Below are 19,408 nucleotides of genomic sequence, written 5' to 3' on the forward strand. Positions count from 1 at the left end.
TGCCTAACTCCTACATTAACTGTATTTTGTTCCTGTTTTGGACAGTACGTTTCTAGTCCTCATGGCTGACAATTCAAATCTGACAGATGTGTAGCTGTCTGTTCTATTTTAACAGCTGATGAGGTGCAGTGATTAGAAAATCGGATTAAGAACTGGGATAGGAAGGTTCGAATAACAACTTTGCCATAGAACAAAGCAAGGGTCAAGTTGCACCTTTAAAACCAACAAAGTTTTATTCAGAATGTAAGCTTTTGTGTGCTAGAAGCACACTTCATCAGACAATAGGATGGAATGGCAAGCAGTCCTAAATATAGAGAAGGTGGGCAGTGAATTAGTATGCAAAATCATGGAAAATTTTTTTAGCAGATTAAAAGAATCACAGGTTGGGGTCTGGCGATTGTTAGTTTGTGTTGACTGGGCTGAAACAACAACAAAGGCAATACAAGTCCAAATAGCAGATTGATGTCTATGTCATTAGGTGTGAAGTGCAATAAATAAGAGTCTGTTGTATGTTAGCTCTGGGTTGATATGAGGGCATTAGTTTCTCAGAGGTTTAATTTAAACATGTAACACACATGTAAACATCATTCTAGTTTGCCACAGTTTGTCTGAAGAACAGTTCTATTTCTGGGAGGTCAGCAGGGCTTTTTTTGTAGCAGGAACTCCTTTGCATATTAGGCCACACACCCCTGATGTAGCCAATCCTCCAAGAGCTTAGAGGGCTCTTAGTACAGGGCCTACTGTAAGCTCCAGGAGGATTGGCTACATCAGGGTGTGTGGCCTAATGTGCAAAGAATTCCTGCTACAAAAAAACCCTGGTGGTCAGCAACCTTACCTTGAACCCATCACACACTCTGTTAGCCTAAACTACCTCACAGAGTTGTTGTGAAGATAAAGGGAGGAGAGAAAAACAATATTGTAGGACAGTTTGAATCCTCATAGGGAGAAAAACAGGGTACCAATTTTCTAAAAAAACTGGTAGTAGAATTGGAGGAAGATATTTCTAATATGTTTGCTTCAGGATTCCAAGTTTCACAGACAGTCGCAACGTAATTAATGCTCCAGGCCTCTTTTTCTCAGAGATGTAAATTACACTCAGAGATGGGCACGAACCAGGAAAATGCAGTTCAGTTAAGTTTGTGATTAGCGGCATACCTGATTTGCAGATCACGAACCATCACGAAATTTTAGCTGCCAAATGAACTGGTTCAGTTTATGAGGACACAGTAGAATATCCCCACTACCATTCTAGACACAGCAAACTCACAGGGGATCCCCCACTGACTCTCCTTTACCTGCCCTCCAAGTTTGGTGAGGACTGGATTTACAGGGTCTGAGTTATGCCACCCTCCCAATAAGGTTACCCCAGGAAAGTGCTTTCTGGGGAAATGACAGACATGGGTTCAGGGGTGTATAGAATGGATCCTATGCAAGCTAGAGGCATCAAAGTCACAGTGGACCTCCCCCAGATCAGGGGTGGAATTCTAGCAGGCGCTCCTTTGCATATTAGGCCACACACCCCTGATGTAGCCAATCCTCCAAGAACTTACAAAAAAGAGCCTTGTAAGCTCTGGGAGAATTGGCTATATCAGGGCCTAATATGCAAAGGAGCTATATGCAAAGGAGCTCCTGCTAGAATTCCACCCCTGCCCCAGATACTCCTCTACATGCTCTCCAATTTATGTTGCTTTAAAGTTTTGTAAGCATTTTGATTGGGTGGAAACATTCTGTCTGGTAATGTATCTGTTCACAAATTGCCGTGAACAACTTGGAAGTTTGTGGAAAGTTCATGCCAGTTGACCTGCTGCAAACTTCAGTTTGCAAACCACGAACAGGCCAAAATTAGTCACAAACTTTAGTCTGTGAGCTGGATCTTGACCAGGGATGGCCAAACTGTGGCTCAGGAGCCACATGTGACTCTTTAACACTTATTATGCGGCTCTTGAAGCCCCCCTCCCGCCATTGGCCAGCTTGAAGAAGGCATTTGTCTCATCACTTTTTCCAGCAAAGCGAGCAAGTGGCTTGGAGAATGCATTTAAAGTTACTTTCTTTCCACCTCTCCCTCCTTTTGCCTCCTTTCCTCCCTTCCTGTTTTGTGGTTCTCAAACATCTGATGTTCATGTCTTGTTGCTCTTAAACATCGGATGTGTATTCTATGCGGCTCTTATGTTAAGCAAGTTTGGCCACCTCTTTTCTTGACCATCCATAGTTAAACCTTTGATGGTGGAAAGTACTATCAAGTCTCAGCTGACTTATACTGACGCCTTCGGGGTTTTTATGACAAGAGACATTCAGAGGTGGTTTTCTACTGCCTTCCTCTGCATAGTAACCTTGTCGGGTTCCCATTTTCCCACCCCCAGCGGGGACTCCAACCAACCGGCACTGAGATGGCCAGTGGGAGGAGCCCCACCCCCAAAGAGTTCCGTTGTCACCTGATGAGCCCAGTAGAGTGATATCATCCAGAAGTGACATCATCACTCCGGGCATGTCGCACGGGGGACACTCTAGCATTTGGGTAAAAAACCCTCTATAGTGCCATAGAGTTTTTATCCAAATGCTAGAGCATCCCCCATGCAATGTGCCAGGCATGATGATGTCACTTCCACCGGCAGCCGGGTCAGACCTGACAACCCTACAATCTTGGGATTCCTTGGAAGTTTCCCATTCAGGTACTAACTAGGAGCAACCCTGCTTAGCTTCTGAGATCTACGGAGATAAAGCTAGCCTGGGCTCTCCAGGTGAGGGCAAGTTACATTTTCAGCATCCACCTGTTTCTTACTCACTAATTTTTTTTTTTTTTTTGTAAATATAAATAAAGTAAGAAATGGTGTTTTAAAAGATATACCAAGCCACACGTTAAAATAGAAATCTATGACTGGCTCTCCCAACACCTTTTTTTAAAAAAAGGTTTAAATGAATCTGGAGGGGAGAATTGGCTCAGGGCAGGGGCTCCAGAAGAGCGCCTATAGAAAAACTGTTGTGTACGCGGACTCAAGTGAAGACTGCTATGGGTGTTCCTGCCGGGCTCATTGGAGCCAGAAGGACTGAGCTTGGGGACTCGGGAACAATGGACAGCAAGATCCAAATCCCTGCTGCCCTGCACCAATCACAGGCCCCCTGCTGGTTTGAATGATCCAATAGGGTGCTTGCACGGGAACCCTGAGTTGTATATAGTTGGCCCCATTGGCCCAGTTCCTCAGTCTACCACATGCTGTACCTAATAAAGAGCTGATGTTCACTACCACCTCGCCTCTTCCATGCATTGGACTCACTATATTATAAAAACCATATCCCTTTACCCTTGAAAAAGAAATCTTTGAACACAAAAAAGAAAAACTAAGAGTCCAACAAACTATCAAAAGAAAGACTAACAAAATTCGTGGCAGGATGTGAACTTTTGGGAGTCACTGCTCACTTCTTCAGATGAGACCCTGTTTGACCCTCTTTCTCACTGAGTATCTCCCATTGAAACTGAAGCTATTTGTGGCTCCCATGAGTATTGTGCACTTTTACCCAGGAAGACAATTAACAGCATTAGGGAGACAGTTTCACGAGAGAACATGACTTGGGGAAAGATTAAACACACAATTTAGCATCCACTGCCCCAAGCCCATCTGAAAGTTTAAAAGGAGAACACTCTTGCCTTTCCAGCGTGGTGTGGTGGTTAAGAATGGCAGACTCTCATCTGAAGAACCAGGTTTGATTCCCCACTCCTCCTCATGAGGCCTGCTGTGTGACCTTGGTTCACAGTTCTCTCAGAACTTCCACAATTCTCTCAGAACTCTCTCAACCCCCACCTACCTCACAAGCTGCCTGTTGTGGGGAGAGGAAGGGGAATGGACTGTAAGCCACTTTGAGGCTCCTTAAGGTAGAAAAAAGTGAGGTAAAAATCCTACTCTTCTGCCTTAAATATATGCCATACAGAAGCGGGTAAGCATCACAGATCCCAGTCAGAAAGAGAATATTCAAAAAGGTTCTGGGAATCATTCTGTTAACTACAAGAGAGACTTTCAGGCACAGCAGGCTGAATATTTTGGAACCCCCCTTGTTCTAGAAGTAGTTAGCTACTGACATCACTCCACTGTCTGTAAGGACATTCTCTAGACTTTGCGGAGAAACTTGGACAGTTCTAGCAGCACCTCTGGGAACCAATAAAAGAAATGCATCAAAAATCTTGGCTCTGGCCAGGAAACAACATTCCAAACCTGTTTGAACTTGCACAGGTTTTAACTTGACTCTGCACCCATCACAACAACTCTAAAAATATGGCCAGTGTAATTTTTGAAATGCTGCAAACTCCCTTGGTTCTAATTATTATTTACCTATCCTTTATGGCGGTAGGAAGAGGCATATATCTTTGGAAGTCCTCAACCACTAAGTATTGATGGAGTTCTTTTTCCTTGGTTTTGTGCCATCTTGTTCAAAACTGGCTTCCATATTCAGCTAAGAACAGCCTAAGTTCCTTAGGCTGGTTTACGAAATTTTAAACTTTTATTTTCACTACAACCCTATGGAGTAGGCTGAGCTCAAAGAGAGTGACTTGCTGGCTCAAGGAAGACTTGGTTCAAGGTCACCCATTGAGTTTCCGGACAGACTTGGGTCTCTCCAGTCTTAACCGAACATCTTCAGTTTGGAGAGCCACTTAAGCAGGGGTCATTTTGTAGAAAAATAGGCGGTAGAGCTCATTAGCATATTCTGCCCCCTCACCAGTCAAAAGCAAGAAAGGAGAGCCCTGGGCAAGCAAGGCCTGGTTGGACTAGCTAGAGATCCAGCCAGCCCAAGCAGGCCTCGCTCACCTGGGGCTCTCCTGGGCTGCCCCTCCACCACAGTCAAAAGGCCAACAAGCCACCCGCCACCCAAAATCATAAAAGAAGTAGAGAAGGGGTGGCATTGTCTTCTCCAAGGGGTTAATGAGGGCTGGTGGGGGCGTGGCAAAGACCCTGGTGGCTGGCTGGCTGCCTGCTCTCCTAATCCAGGGATTGGTATGCAGCTGCACCTACTATTCAATGGACAAGGTAGATAGGTGGAGAGGATTGTTTTCATGCAAAGCATATGTTGCAAAGTAACTTCACGATAATTTTTATGCATTTAGGAAATGTGTTGATACGATTCCCCTAAATCGGCTTTTCCCATTGGCAGGGTCGGGACCCGGACTCGGGCCCCGGACCTCCGGCCACCGGTCCGCGGGCAGACTAACACAGTGCCCAGGCTCCCCCCTATTTAAACACCCATCAGGTGTTTAAATTTGGGGAAAGGCAACTCACTCGCCTTTGCAGCCTCTCTGCGAGGCAGGAAAATGACAAAGGCAGTTCCCAGGTTCCCCCACCCAATTAAATACCTGCCGGGTGTTGAAATGGCGGAGGGGGGGAGTAGAGGAGATTGCCTGCCTTTCCCATCTCCCTGCCAGGCAGAGAGATGGTAAAGGGAGCTCCGGGCTCCTCCCCTCTTTTAAACATCCCGCTGGGGTGTTTAAAAGGGGGAGGGGAAAGGAGATCACCTGCCTTTGCCATCTCCCCGACAGGCAAAAGGAGCTCCGGGTTCCCCCCCTTTAAACACTCTGCTGGGGTGTTTAAAAGGGGGGAGGAGATTGCCCGACAGACATGGAGAGGGCAAAGGGAGTTCTGGGCTTCCTCCCCCTTTTAAACACCCGAGCGGGGTGTTTAAATGAGGGGGGGAGATCGCCTGCCTTTGCTGTCTCCCTGCAATGCAGGGAGATGGCAAAGGGAGCTCTGGACTTCCCCCCCTTTTAAACATCCGGGTGGGGTGTATTAAATGAGTGGGGGAGAAGATCACCTGCCTTTCCCGTCTCCCCGCCAGGCAGGGAGATGGCAAAGGGAACTCCAAGCTCCCCCCCCCTTTTAAACACCCCCAGCAAGGTGTTTAAATGGTGTGTGTGTGGCAGATCATCTTCCTTTGCAGTATCCCCAGCAGGTGGGGAGATATCTTTTCTTGTCTCCTGACTCCAGCCCCAAATTTTACTGGGCCAGGGAGGAGTAGTATAAAAATAAGCGGGCCAGGAAGGGGAAAAGTTTGGGAAACCCTGCCCTAAATCTTTGCACCTTCTGGAAAAAAAATGATGAAAAATCTTTCATTCAGGCAAGCATTTAGCAAATGGTGATGTACGGGGGATCGTTTTAATGACACGCTTGTTTGATCTTTTATCATTTTACTTTGTTTTATAAATTGTTTTAAAATATTGTTGCCGGCTCTAAGCCTTCAAAGGCAGGGCAAAGTTAAAAGTCTAATTTTTTCTCTCCCAAAAGACTCTTAAGATTGAAGATTCCTTTGATACAGGAGGAGAATCGCGCACGGATACATAAGGATGAAACACAGCGTATTCACAAGCTCTACCTCAAAGGGTGACATTCGCATGAGGTGGTCATACTGTGACACATAGAAGTCCTCTTGTCTTCTGCTACAGGAGAGCTCTCCGGTTTGGCAGCCTCACTATTTTACAAATCCTAAATCTAAAAACCAGTGCCCTTTCCAAATTAGTCGATGAGGAAGAACACCCCCCTCCCGCCATCCGATATTAAAACATGTCACATTGCCATTGATGCTTCAGCTGGTGGTTTTTCACAGCAACCAGAAATGACTTGTAAGTGAAAAGACCTCTAAGCAGTCTCTGCGCTTGACTAATTAACAGGCCTAAGAATGTTCATTAGGCCTCCAGGAACAATTTTTTTTTGTGGTTAAAAAAATTTCTCTCAGCAGTTGTCTGTTCGGTCCTGCTGAGAGCAGAAATGACTTGGGGAAGAATCTATAACCTTTTGTTCTCTCTCGCCTTTAGGCCGAGGGTAAGGAAGAAATCGTGTGTCGCTACACAGGGAAATTGGAAGCCGTTCTGCTAGAAGGAGGGGACAAATGTCTTTTAAAGCCCAAATTTCAGAGCAGCACCAGACCTCAGAAGGATTTCGTCTCAAGGATGGGCAAGCAGTTACCACTTGAAGGACAGATCTAGCTTTTCAAGTACAAGGGATGCTTCAAACTTCTCAGTAGGAAGGTTTAGTAGCTTAGGTTGCCAATTCCAGGTTGGGAAATTTTTGGTATTTTAAGAACATAAGAGAAGCCATGTGGGATCAGGCCAATGGCCCATCCAGTTCAACACTGTGTCACACAGTGGCCAAAAGACCCAGGTGCCATCAGGAAGGCCATCAGTGGGGCCAGGACACTAGAAGTCCTCACTAGAAGAGGAGAGCCAGTTTGGTGTGAGAGCCAGTTTGGTGTAGTGGTTAAGTGCGCGGATTCTTATCTGGGAGAACCAGGTTTGATTCCCCACTCCTCTACCTGCCCCTGCTGGAATGGCCTTGAGTTAGCCATACCTTTTGCAGAAGTTGTCATAAGAACATAAGAGAAGCCATGTTAGATCAGGCCAATGGCCCATCCAGTCCAACACTCTGGGCATTTTCGCACTCACCTTAATCAGCAGCAACCCCCTCTTCACCGCGCAGGATCTGCGCGGATTTCGCACTAATTGCCGCGGAGCACCCGGAAGAGCCGGAAAGTCCCGGCGCTTTTGCGGTGCAAACGGAAACCGCAAAAAAACAGTTTCCATTTGTGCCGCAAAAGCGCTGGGACTTTCTGGCTCTTCCGGGTGCTCCGCGGCAATTAGTGCGAAATCCGCGCAGATCCTGCGCGGTAAAGAGGGGCGTCGCTGCTGATTAAGGTGAGTGCGAAAACGCCCTCTGTGTCACAAAGTGGCAAATTTATATATATATATATATATATATATATATATATATATATACACACACACACACACACACACACACACACACACACTCTGTGGTTAATAGCCACTGATGGACCTCTGCTCCATATTTTTATCTAAACCCCTCTTGAAGGTGGCTATGCTTGTGGCTGCCACCACCTCCTGTGGCAGTGAATTCCACATGTTAATCGCCCTTTGGGTGAAGAAGTACTTCCTTTTATCTGTTTTAACCTGTCTGCTCAGCAATTTCATTGAATGCCCACGAGTTCTTGTATTGTGAGAAAGGGAGAAAAGTACTTCTTTCTCTACTTTCTCCATCCCATGCATTATCTTGTAAACCTCTATCATGTCACCCCGCAGTTGACGTTTCTCCAAGTTAAAGAGTCCCAAGCGTTTCAACCTTTCTTCATAGGGAAAGTGTTCCAGCCCTTTAATCATTCTAGTTGCCCTTTTCTGGACTTTCTCCAATGCTATAATATCCTTTTTGAGGTGCGGTGACTAGAACTGCACACAGTACTCCAAATGAGACCACACCATCGATTTATACAGGCTGATTTGTTTTCAATTCCCTTCCTAATAATTCCCAGCATGGCGTTGGCCTTTTTTATTGCAAACGCACACTGTCTTGACATTTTCAGTGAGTTATCTACCATGACTCCAAGATCTCTCTTTTGGTCAGTCTCTGCCAGTTCACACCCCATCGACTTGTATTTGTAGCTGGGATTCTTGGCCCCAATGTGCATTACTTTGCACTTGGCCACATTGAACCGCATCTGCCACGTTGACGCCCACTCACCCAGCCTCAACAGATCCCTTTGGAGTTCCTCACAATCCTCCCTGGTTCTCACCACCCTAAACAATTTAGTGTCATCCGCAAACTTGGCCACTTCACTGCTCACTCCCAACTCTAAATCATTTATGAACAAATTAAAGAGCATGGGACCCAGTACCGAGCCCTGCGGCACCCCACTGCTTACCGTCCTCCGCTGCGAAGACTGCCCATTTATACTCACTCTCTGCTTCCTATTACTCAGCCAGTTTTTGATCCACAAGAGGACTCCATGACTCTCAAGCTTTCTAAGGAGCCTTTGATGAGGAACTTTATCAAAAGCTTTCTGGAAGTCAAGGTAAACAACATCTATCGGGTCTCCTTTGTCCACATGTTTGTTCACCCCCTCAAAGAAATGTAACAGGTTAGTGAGGCAAGATCTTCCCTTACAGAACCCATGCTGAGTCTTCCTCAATAACCCGTGTTCATCAATGTGCCTACTCATTCTGTCCTTGATAATGCTTTCTACCAACTTTCCCAGTATTGAAGTCAGACTGACTGGCCTGTAATTTCCCGGATCTCCTCTGGAACCCCTTTTAAAGATGGGGGTGACATTTGCTACATTCCAGTCCTCAGGAACGGAGGCAGATTTCAATGAAAGATTACAGATTTTTGTTAGAAGATCCACAAGTTCAACTTTGAGTTCTTTCAGAACTCTCGGATGTATGCCATCAGGACCCGGTGACTTATTAGTTTTTAATTCGTCCATCAGTTGTAGGACCTCCTCTTTTGTCACCTCAATCTGACTCAGGTCTTTCAACACCCCTTCCAAAATTAGTGGTTCTGGGGCGGGCAAAAAGTTCTCATCTTCCACAGTGAAGACGGAGGCAAAAAATTCATTCAGCTTCTCAGCCATTTCCCTATCCTCCTTCAGTAATCCTTTTACCCCATGGTCATCCAAGGGCCCCACTGCCTCCCTGGCTGGTTTCCTACTTCTAATACATTTGAAGAAATTTTTATTGTTGGTCTTTATGTTTTTTGCAATATGCTCCTCACAGTCGCTTTTTGCCTGCCTGATCACAGTCCTTGAAAGGGCAGCTACTGTGAGAGCCCTCTCAGCCCCACCCACTTCATTGGGTGTCTGCTGTGGGGGGAGAAAATATAGGCGATTGTAAGTTCCAGCAAGCTCAAGCAGGCCTTGCTCACCTGGGGCTCTCCTGGGCAGCTGCCCCCCTCCCGTTAAAAGGCCGGCAATCACATAAGTGGAGAAAGGGTGGCAAGGGCTTCTCCAGGGGTTACTGAGGGCTGCTGGGGGCATGCCAAAGCCCCTGGTGGCTGACTGGCTGCCAGCTCTCCTAATCCAGAGATTGTTATGTAGCTGCACCTACTATTCAATGGACAAGGTAGTTGGGTAGGAAGAGGAGGAACCCTCAGAAATGTTCAGGAGCTGCACTCCTGTGAGCTCCTGCTGAATCTGAGGCCTGGGGCTTTTAGTACAGGGCCTACTGTAAGCTCCAGGAGGATTGGCTACATCAGGGTTGTGTGGCCTAATATGAAAAGGAGTTCCTGCTACAACCCCCCCCCCCGTCAATAAGTAACTTGTTGAGCAACAAGACTGGTTGATGAGAAATTAGCTTCCTGTTCACCACTGTTGAGCATACCATGAGCTGAACGGGCAGGGTGGGTGCTCAAGCAATCTGCTCAGGCACCTGTATCTGGCTCCTATCAGAGCTTAACTGAGGTGTGGTAAAAACTTTGTCTGCAATGTCTACGCTTATAAGGGGGAGAAAGACATTTATTTTCAGGAGCGGAGAGAGAGATTACACGCTTCAAATCCCCGTTTGGATTTTGCTACATATTGCCTCAGCTACATGGAGAAACCATTATAGAGACTGGCCGGCTGTGAAGGGGGGTGGTCAGTGAGTGGGGCGATCTCTTTCCATCCCGTCAACCACGGCGCAAACCACAGATTGGTACAGAATTGGGCTGTACAGAATTACAGTATCAGGGAGATCTGACATAAGGCAGCGGTTTCCAACATAGCCGTTTCAGCCGAAACCAAGCTGCTCTAAACAGAACAGAAATGGGGAACTTTTCTGACAAACCACAGAGGGTCATTTTAACCCTCCAGTTATAAAGCTGCTTGTAGGAGTTAGGGTTGCCAACTTCCAGGTGGGGCCTGGAGATTTCTCAGCATTCCAACTTATCTCCAGACCGCAGAAATCAGTTCCCCTGCAGAAATGGACTGCTTTGGAAGGTGGACTCTATGGCATTGTACCCTGCTGAGTTCTCTTTCCTCCCCAAACGCCACCCCCTCCAGGCTCTACTCCCCCAAATCTCCAGGTATCTCCCAACCTGGAGTTGGCAACCCTAGAGTCCCTCCCACCACTCGCATTGAGAGCATTTCCTTCACAGAGTTTGTGCCAGGCGTGAAAGTTTGAAACTGCTTCAACATAAGGTCAAACGGTCTCTCTGGCTCGCTGCTGTCTCCAGCTTCAGTATCTCAGGCTGAGAAAAGCCATTCCCCGCTCTTGTTACCTGAAACCCTTTACAGATAGGATTAGAATATTACAGGGGGAAAAGAGTCCAATCTGTAGAGTTGCCTCGGTTTTAAATTTTCCCTCACAGGAGGAAAGTGCCTTCACAGCGCAGCCAGGAGCTGCTTGACCTGGGTTCAGTGGCAAGCACTGTTGCCGGTTTTTAAAAACCACTTTAAGCCATTTAAAGCTTTTAAAATATAAAATGCTACAAGCAGAATGAGAATGATTAAAGCGTTTTAAATGGGCCCTTCCAAAGGACCAGCCACCTCCCTCTATGCCCCGGGGTCAGATAAAGAAATGAGGAGCTCAAGCAGTGGGGAACTTTCTGGACATTTCTAGGAATGTAGGCCCACACTGGCCCCCTCGTTCAAAGGCAGAGTCCTCATTGGCTTCTACAACAGGCCAGAACCAACAGGTCCCCTCTTAGAGTTTCCAGTCTCCCGGTGGGGCAAAACCGGAGGAAACCGGGCTACAATACAATAAAGACAAGACTTATAACCACCCAAACTTTTCTGAGTGATTATTCTCTCGTGTAACATAATTGTGCAAAACATTACTGCGAGCACAATATATTGTACCAAGGTATTGTAATAAACGATTGATAGCAAGCCCATCATAAGAGGAAGTCCATCTTGAGAGTCCAAAATCTCTTGTGGAGGCAATTGATACCACCAACTGCAGAACTGGAGTTTGTTTTTAGATTGTATATTGTTTTAATATATGTATCTGATTTTAACCTTGTATTATTGACTGTTACCTGCTCAGAGCCCATTCAGGAAAGGGCAGGCCATTTCATTGAAAAGGCCATTCAGGAAAAGGCAGGCCATTGAAAAAGGCTGCAATGCAGAAATATCTTGTCACACGCAGCAATCTCTAGGTGAAATTTGCATGTTTCGATACTAATTCTTCCTCAGGTGACTATTCTCCTAGAACCGAAGTTCACAATTTTTGGCATGCAGGAGTCAAAACATTCAGAAGTGGCTTTCGCGGTTCTCTGGGGCCTGGAGATCTCCCACTTTGACAACTGTCTCCAGCTGGCAGAGATCAGCTCCCCTGGAGAAAGTGGCTGCTTTGAAGGGTGGACTCTGTGGCCTTGTGCCCAGCTGAGGCCCCTCCCCTCCCCAAACCCCACCCTCTCCTGGATCCACCCCCAAAGGCTCCAGGTATTTTCCAGCACAGACCTAGCAACCCTACCCTCTCTGCATTTTAGAGGTTCCAAGGCCAGGTGGGTCCACCTGGGAATCCTCTGGAAATAAAGCTCATCTCCAGATTACATAGTTCAGTTCCCTTGGAGAAAATGGTTGCTTTGGGGGGCTGTTAGGATTTAGAGATATGATTAGCAGAGTAACATGGAGAGAACTACAAAATAACAGCCAGGCACACGGTTTAGCTTAAGAAACAAAGTTTACTTTACTAATGAGGAAATTAATAATGAGGAAATACATTACTTTACTAATGAGGAGAGGGATGACTGGGATTTCTAGAAAACAAAGAAAGGATTCAATATCCTATCTAGCTTCTAAGCTACATGTTGACTCTAGTCTTAGCATCAACTGCGTGGAGATCTAAGGGTTTGGAACAAAGGGCAATAAAGTTTAACCATATGTTCTCCCCTAGACCCCCCCCCCCCAATATATGGATTAGCCAATTAGGGCTCTCCCTCAATGGTCACTATGCATATTGACACCTAGCCTTGGCGGGAAATACGTGCAAACATCCTCATTGGTCTCTACCAACTCACTGGCTAAACATCAGCATGCATATACAAACATTTAATTAACTCATGATGACAGGAAGTGTAATTGCATCAAAAGCCCAACAGGGGCATTGTACCTGTTTGAGGCCCCTGTCCTCCCCACGCTCCATCCGCAAATCTCCGGGAGTTTCCCAACCTGGATCTGGTAACCCTATCCACACACCCCACCCCCAAATTTGGTGATCCTGCTGCACCTGCATGGTGGGAAAAAAGTTTTAGAAGAAGAGCTGGTTTTTATATCCCACTTTTCTCCCCCTCAAAGGAGTCTCAAAATGACTTACAATCGCCTTCTCTTCCTCTCCCCACAGTCTGAAGAAGTGTGCCTTCACATGAAAGCTTATACCCAGAATTAAATTTTGTTGGTCTGAAAGGTGCCACTGGACTCGAACTTTGTTCTGCTGCTTCAGACCAACAAGGCTACCCAACTGAATCTATCTCCCTTCCACAGGTACCTTGTGAGGCAGGAGGGGTAGAGAGAGTTCTGAGAGAACTGGGACTGGCCCAAGGTCACCTAGCAGTCCTCATGTGTCTCAAAAAGGCTTAAAATCCTCTTCCTTTCCTCTCCCCACAACATGAACCTTGTGAGGTAGGTAAGGCTGGAGAAATCGGGCTTCTAAAATGTCATGAGAAGGAGCAGAATCACGGAGCAGGGCTGGCCCTAGACTGTCTGACACCCTAGGCAAGGCTAACTTCTCCCCCCCAGCACTGATAACATCTCCAAGATGTGGAGGACACCCAATTTGGTGCCCCCAGAAGGCCAGAACTCTAGGCAATTGCCTAGTTTGCCTAGCGGTAGGGCCAGCCCTGCCAAGGAGACAGGCTTTTCTGTTTGATAACCCTAGCAATTAGCTCTACTTTTCAGGCTGCCCTTCTGAGCTGCTATCCTCCATTACACTTCACTCTGTTCCAGCCCTCACCCCTTTAATCCTTAGCTAGATGGCTTTCACAGGAACTGAGCCACAGTGGACTTGGCAACCCCAGCCCAACTTCCTCAATCCTGTTAGCTCTGCACGCACTCACATACTCTGTTTCTCTTCTGGTTCAGTTTGATCCCAGTCAGCCTACTGCTTTTCATTCTTAACCCAGTCCTGTGGAAGTTCTGTCTCCCACCTCTAGTGGGCAGCAGAGTCTCCAGGCAATTGGCTGCTCAGCAGCCTTTCTAGGACCAGTAACCACAACAACTGTAACATGGTCTCAGTGAGCTCAGTAGGCTGTATCTAGATTTATTTATAGAATGTGTTTTTTAATTATTTATAGAATTTAAATGGCTCCAGATGGCTCCAAAAATGAAGTGCACAAATTGAAATAATTTTTTTAAATAAAACATAAAACCCCAAAGGCCCGAGGATTCCCAACATCCATGTGGGACATAGAATTCCCCTGAAATTACAACTGATCTCCGGACTATAGAGATTAGATCCGCTGGAGAAATTGACAGCTTCAGTGGGTGTATTCAATGGCGCCACATCTTCTGCCCTCCCCAGGCTCCACCCCCAAATCTCCAGGAATTTCCCAACCTGGAGTTGGCAACTGTACCCCCTTCTAATACTTGCCTCTCTAATCTCTGGTGTAGATTCCTTGCTGAAATGACATAAAGTGTTAAGGGAAGTTGTAAAGACACAGAGGCATGTGGCGGTGATGGGTCAGAGAGCCACATCTGATCTTGGCTCTCTTCTAACGTAAACTATCTTAGAATACTTTAAATATTTTTAAAATACTGCAGAGAGGTTTATTTAAAGAGTTGGATTCAGTGTTTTTTAAAAGAGTTACAAAAACAAACCACGAATCCCTCCCTGTATTTCTTTGAAAGGTGTTTCGGATATGCACAGATACTGAAGGCCGCTATGTTGCCGATGGTGTGACAGACAAACCCACTGAACTTGTAATGCCAGTGAATGTACCTTAAACCCACTTAGTTCAAGTGGCATCTGATTTTGCAAGACAGCAGTTACTGTCTCCTCTTCCGCCACAGCATGGTGTAGTGGTTAAGAGTAGCAGGTGCTATTGCCTGAGAAATTGTGGTCAAATAGCCACTTACCTGCATGTTTGGTGGTCATGTCTGGCTACATAATAATAATAATAATAATAATAATAATAATAATAATAATAATAATAATAATAATAATAATAATAATAATAATAATAATAATAATAATAATAATAATAATAATAATAAATTTATATTCTGCCCTCCCCACCAAAGCAGGCTCAGGGCGGCTTACATAACATAAAATATGGCATTACAATAGGACAATAATAAAATACCCCAATTACATAACAGTTATTCCTCAATTAAGTATACAATTACATTAAAACCATCAATTAAAACAACAATTTAAATGACAGATTAATTTGGTGCTACGATCTTAATATACCACAGTTTTGCATGACGATGGTACAATAATTCCACATTAAAAGGCCAGCTGGAAGAGGACGGTCTTACAGGCTCGGCGGAACTGGTTAAGGTCCCGCAAGGCCCGTACCTCTTCTGGTAACTGGTTCCACCAGTGGGGAGCTGTAGCCGAGAAGGCTACAAATTATCACAACGATCGATGAGATTCTACAAATACAGAACCCTTTTGATCTGGGGGTGATCTTGATAGACAACTAGAATGATACAACAGTGTAGAAAAGCAAAAGGAATATGCTGTCAATTTTATTGTCTTTGGCTAAATCTATGTTAGCTAACAGATGGCAAGATAAAAACTTACCCACAGATAAAACCTGGAAAGAAAAAATTTGGGATTATTTTATTTTTACAAAAATAACATATGGAACTCTCGCTGAAATAACATAAAGTGTTTCACCTAGAACTTATGAAAAAAATGTGATTGACTAATGGTACCCAGTACTTACTTACCTGTCAAATGAAAAAAAATCCTTCCAAGAAATGCTATGTATAAAAAATTGATATACTTTTGAAGACATATATATCGATCTCTAGTCTATTATAGATAAAGAATTTTGTTGTAACGTAAAGTTCCTGTATGGAAATAAAGGAATATGTATTGATATGCTTATTGTCATTGTTCAATATCAAATAAAGAAGAAGAAGATGATATTGGATTTATATTCTGCCCTTCACTCTGAATCTCAGAGTCTCAGAGCGGCTCACAATCTCCTTTACCTTCCTCCCCCACGACAGACACCCTGTGAGGTGGGTGGGATTGGAGAGGGCTCTCACAGCAGCTGCCCTTTCAAGGACAACCTCTGCCAGTGCTATGGCTGACTCAAGGCCATGCCAACAGATGCAAGTGGAGGAGTGGGGAATCAAACCCGGTTCTCCCAGATAAGAGTCCGCACACTTAACCACTACACCAAACTGGCTCTCCCCACTCCTCCACTTGCACCTGCTGGCATGGCCTTAGGCCAGCCATAGCTAAAAAAGATTTAAAAAGGGAAAAAAAGGGTAGCGGATGCTATCACACTGGAAAACTGGCACAATATTATCTCGGCTCCAAGAAAGCCTCTTGAGCTTGGTCCGTTTCCGAGCTATCAGACAGCTGCTGTTGAAGTGGCAGGATCACGACAGCGGTCCATGGTTGGCTATTCACACTGCTAGGGCGTCTCAACCACAGACCCACTACAGAAAGGGTTGTCCCCCAGTGTGTGCACTCAAGCAGAGAAATGCACAAGTACTCATCAGAGTGGGGTTGTGGGGGGGAACCCCAAACACACTGGAAACAGCTTGGCATGATCACAGTGCTCTTCTGCTTATGAGCCGCGCAGGTGTTCAGGCTGCCAGCAAATATGCGACCTAGGTGCAATTCAGGGGGGAGCTACCGGGAAGATCCAGGTGGCTTTTAAATATGAATAGGAGATGTCTGGAGACAGGGTGAGAATGGGTGTGGCTCAGAGGGCAGATGTGCTTGTGTGATCGTGCACATTTAATCCGAATGGGAAGTGTGGCTAGGTCAGGCCAAATCTCTTGCGTGAAAGCACTAGACTCTAATCTGGTAAACCGGGTTTGATTCCCTTACTTCTCCACATGAGGCCTGCTGGGTGACTTTGGGCCAGTCACCATTCTCTCAAAGGTCTCTCAGACCTGCTGCCTCACATGGAGGCTGTTGTGGGGAGAGGAAGGGATGGTGATCATAAACCACTTTGAGACACACGAGGCCTGCTGGGTGGCCTTGGGGGAAAGCAAGGGAAAGGTGATTGAAGCCACTTGGAGACTCCTTAAAGGAGAGGGAAGCGGGATATAAAAACCTACTTTTCTCCAGCACCAAAGCACCTCTTGAGAGCCAGTTTGGTGTAGTGGTTTAGTGTGCAGACTCTTATCTGGGAGAACCGAGTCTGATTCCCCATTTCTCCACTTGCATCTGCTGGAATGGCCTTGGGTCAGCCATAGCTCTAGTAGGAGTTGTCCTTGAAAGGGCAGCTTCTGAGAGAGCTCTCTCAGCCCCACCTACCTCACAGGGTGTCTGTTGTGAGGGAAGGAGATAAAGGAGATTGTAAGCCGCTCTGAAACTCTGATTCAGAGAGAAGGGCGGGGTATCAATCTACGGTCTTCTTCAGCTTCCTTGCTGTATTAAGACTTCACAGCAGAGTTGAATTCTAATCCTTTTTTTAAAAAACTGTTCCCACCATATTTAGTGTGGAAAAGAAAAAGTGGGATAAAAGTCTGGGATAAACAGCCCAAATTCTCTTGCTCTGGGTAAAAGAGTACAGAGAACTGATGCCTTCAAAAGCCCCCCCTCTCTTTATGCTAGAAAATGCTTCATGGTCTGTTAGAATTCCATAGCCTCCTCCTACATGTTGATGTTCTCTCTGGTCCAATGTCGCACAGTCAGTCAGCTTCTCTCAGGAACCCTTTGAAGCAAAGCATCTGCCATGACATCAGCTGGGAACGCTCGGATTTTGATGTGCCGACAATGCCGTTCCTCAGAGACGATCCAAGTCATTTTGGCGCCTGAGGCTGGAAATCTTAAGTGGTGTCGCCTGTGATGGTAAAACACACAATCAACCATTTTACATTAGGATGCCCTTTAGTGGTACCACGAGGTTACCACCCCCGCCTAACAGCATGCCTTGCTTTGCTTTCCTGCCTTCTTCAAGGAGACAGAATAGGATGCTATACCTTGAACTAGGGTTACAAGTTCTGGGATGGGGAACTCCTGGAGATTTGGGATGAAACCAGGGAAGGAGGTAGTCAAGACTGGCCCTATAGGGTTGCAAGGTCCCCTTCCTCCCGGCATAGAGTTTTCCCAGCATAGAGTTTGTACAATAAAGTTTTCCCTTCCAAATGGCTAGAGCGTCTGGGAAAACCATAGAGTTTTCCCGGAAACGCCTAGAGTGGACACACACACAGCATTGCCAGTGCAATGACATCACTTGCAGGTGATGTCATCGTGCCAGTGCCATAGGGGGAGGTTCCCCCCGCTGGCCCAATGTGGGCCGGTGGGTTGGGAACCTCCTGGGCAGGGGAATCCCCACCCAGACTGGGGTCTTGGTAGCATTATGGTCCTAAAATATTTGACCTCCTAGGCAAGACTAACTTCTGGCGCCCCCAATGAGCACCCCTGGGTTTGCAGGGAGTGTCCATTTGGAAATGTATGCTCTCATCACAGGAGGAGGATTGATTTGGGACCTCCGAACTTTTTACAACCATCTCACATGGCAGCCATTTTGTTGTGATGTCCACTACCCTTTCTCTAAACTCCCAAAGTCCCCTCAAGCTCAACAATATTGGGGATCCCCTGAGATAGAGATTTGGGCAAGAAAAATAAAGGATAACAGAAGACAGGGTAAAGAAGGAATGGGCCAAAACAAACAAAGAAACTTGGGTCTAAAATCTGACAGAAGCACTTGTTTGTGGTTGATGAAGGAGCTCTAGCCTCCTGAATTAATTCAAATGTGGAAGTGGTCCTTGGAGCCCTTTGAGTTTGTCCAGGCTTCATTTTGTGCCGTAGCTCCGGGACCTCTAAATTTTATTGTGCTCTTTCTTTCTTACCACCCCCCCCCCCCAAATACTTGCTTCTGGGCTCCATTGTTCAACCCCGCCCCCGTGAGAATTTTGCTGAACTCTAAGGTTTGACAAACTTTCTAATATTTCCCCCCACAAAAAAATGGGAAAGGAACCAAAACATATAATTCAGATGGATGGAAATCTTCCTCATGCCACTATGGCCACATAGGAGAAAGTAATTTTAAAAGTATGACGGGAGTAAGATTTTCTTATGACAATTCTAATTCAAGAAGCATTTTAAGGTAAATTATTGTGATTTTATTTTGATTCTATTGTGATTTTATTACTATTTATATTGATGTACTCTGCCCTGAGCCCCCACAGGGGAATGGGCAGAATATAAATAAACTACTACTACTACTACTACTACTACTACTACTACTACTACTACTACTAATAGGTAAATGCTGAGCTGGTATAATTTAGTCCACCTTCTGGTGATGTCAGGGTGTGTGTGGCATATGCCAATGAGTTGTGCTAATGTGCTCCGGCACTGCTTTTTCTACAAAATGACTCCTGAGTTTGTCCGCCCCTGCTGTGGATTCAAGCTACCTGGGAGGACAACGTTCAAGTCCAGCGGTGGCTGTGAGGGTTAGATGAAGGCAGAAAAGTGAGGCCAGGCTGCGCAGTATCTGGGAAAGAGGCTGAACTGACTGGAAGCTTG

The sequence above is a fragment of the Heteronotia binoei genome, chromosome 16 (assembly GCF_032191835.1).
Source record: "Heteronotia binoei isolate CCM8104 ecotype False Entrance Well chromosome 16, APGP_CSIRO_Hbin_v1, whole genome shotgun sequence".
NCBI classification, from domain to species: Eukaryota; Metazoa; Chordata; class Lepidosauria; order Squamata; family Gekkonidae; genus Heteronotia; species Heteronotia binoei.